This window comes from Staurois parvus, unplaced genomic scaffold (genome assembly GCF_062004578.1).
Source record: "Staurois parvus isolate SC_StPar_1 unplaced genomic scaffold, SC_StPar_1.0 ptg001246l, whole genome shotgun sequence".
Classification (NCBI taxonomy): domain Eukaryota; kingdom Metazoa; phylum Chordata; class Amphibia; order Anura; family Ranidae; genus Staurois; species Staurois parvus.
This window is the reverse complement of record NW_028319042.1, coordinates 738,248-740,565: the sequence shown is the minus strand read 5'-3', so window position 1 is coordinate 740,565 and position 2,318 is coordinate 738,248.

The window sequence follows — 2,318 nt, the reverse complement described above, 5'->3', positions numbered from 1 at the left end:
AGCACCAATATTAGCTCTAGCTCCTGTAGGGCCCTCACCAGTCCATTATGGGTAACTGGGCAGCTAGGCAGCCCTCAGGTGTGCTTTAACATCAGCTTTGGCACAGGTAACAAGTTTGTTGGGATTACCACCTGCGAGGGAGGTATAACTGTCAATCTGACTAACCAGACTTCCTTTCTGAGTAACCACACTGACCGACCAGACCACGTGTGTTGGAAGGACGGATGTGATGTGCAGACTGAGGGAGCAATCCCCCAGTCTGTGCAACTGTTGCTCAGTACCAGAGGCCGAACGAGGAACTCCTCCTGTTCTGCTCTGACAGGTCCATACTATTTTCTGTGTGGTTCGGCAGCCTATAGAACATTTCCCCAGAACGCGAAAGGTTCGTGTGCCCTCATAAAGCTAGTCCCCGCATCCTATGTAGTGATGGACCATGAAGAGTTGATGGTCCACAAGAAGGTAAGGATGGCAGGGAGAGTTCGCAGGGAGCTGTTCTCTGAGGGCGACCAGGCATGGGCTTGGTTCCCCTCATGGACAGGATGGGGAATAGAACTTATGAAGCGCCTGAACAATTTTTCTGTCATCGTGGATAGTATGTTTAACGAGACCGTAGAGGCTGTCAGAGAAATTGCCCAAGAACAACGGCAGATGGGAATTTTAGTGCTTCAGGAGAAGATGGCCCTTGATTATCTTTTAGCCGCCAAAGGGGGGTTCTGTGAGTTCATCGGAGAGGATTGTTGTACTTGGATAGAAGACACCGATGACAAGGTCCAGGCCCATATGGACAAAGTTAGTGAACTACAGGGAAAAGCTAGAGCTATAGCTAGTGAGGGTTGGAATCCGTTCAAGGGTTTGGGAGGATTGGGAGATTTCCTGTTCTCCATCGGATCTTGGTTGAAGGAAGTGGGAGTGTATATCCTGATGCTTCTCTTTTTCATCTGCCTTTTATATGCCGCGGTGAGATGTTCCTGTTGCCTCATCGACCGTGTAAGCCAAGCTCGGGCAGACGACCACATCTCCATGCCCGCTCCTGGGATCCCACTCCAACCACTGATCGGAGGAAGACCTCACCAACCATCCACCTTCTCTACAGATTACGTCCTGGCTTCCCTCTAATTTATCTCTCTGAAGACCACATTCTCCAAGACCTTCAAGCAAGCTTCAAGCCTCATCATGGTTTGTGTCTGCGATTTGGAAAACTGTCTGGGTCGAGACCAGCCTTGTGTGGCCCCGTCTGCAGGGGCAATTTGAGAATCTGTTGCTGGATCTCCCCAGACCACCGTGGGATCACAAGCTTTATTCATACCACAAGTCTGTTTGTGGTTTTTGCAAGAGCCTTCCTGTAGTGAAGGTTCCAACGCTCTTGAGGATCATCGCTTCAATCAAGCCTGTTTGCGTCGAGTCTGCGTCGGGTCTTGTTGTTTCAGGTACCCCGTGGAGCTTTATTCTCAGGGACAACTACAGGAACTCTTTGAAGTTTGAGACTACACCCATCAAGCTGAAGAAGATCAAGAAGGGACACGAGGAGAATATGATAAAACAGGAGGGAATGTCATGGAAATTTTGTATTGTTGGTCGAACTTTAAATGTGTCATGTATTCGTGTTATTCATATGTCTCTCGTGTGGCTTAATTAAAGCTCTGAAGGCTGCAATTGGGCCATGCCATGTACAATGTATGTATTACAGTACTCGGCTTGGTAATGGATGAGATGGCAGATCTGCGCTTATAGACCGGCGTGTATACCACCACGGCATTCCATGCGAATGCTGCTGTCAGTAGACCGTGGGCCTGTATCCACATATCAGCAGCATGGTACCACGTGGGCTTCATAACGCAATGCGCAAGCGGTGTGAACTCCACGTGTAGGCTTATGCATATCTTACAACCCATTACCAACTTGAAACTGTATCTTGGATGGATGTGTTTTAATAAAGATCGTATCGGGCCCATCCAGGTACAGACTGATATTTTTAGGGAGTGCTTGTGCAGAGAATTTTACATACCAATAGAAGCTAGTAGGACAGGAAATATGACCTCAGATGGCTCATAGGGGGGAAGGGGAGGAAGTCTGCTGACCTCAGAAGGTTCATGGGGGAGGACCAGTGATAGATAATAGCAAAGGCTATGCTCCAATTGGAATGTACATCTTCTGTATAGGCAATCCCCATTGCATTGTTCGGTGGGAGGGGTTTGACTTTATTCATGTGGGGGGCATGTGTGTATTTTTAATAAAAACAGAGAGCTGAGCCTAAAGCCGGCCCTTATGTGGATTGCAACCAGCCTTAGAGTGTCGTGTGATCATTCTAGGGTAACGGA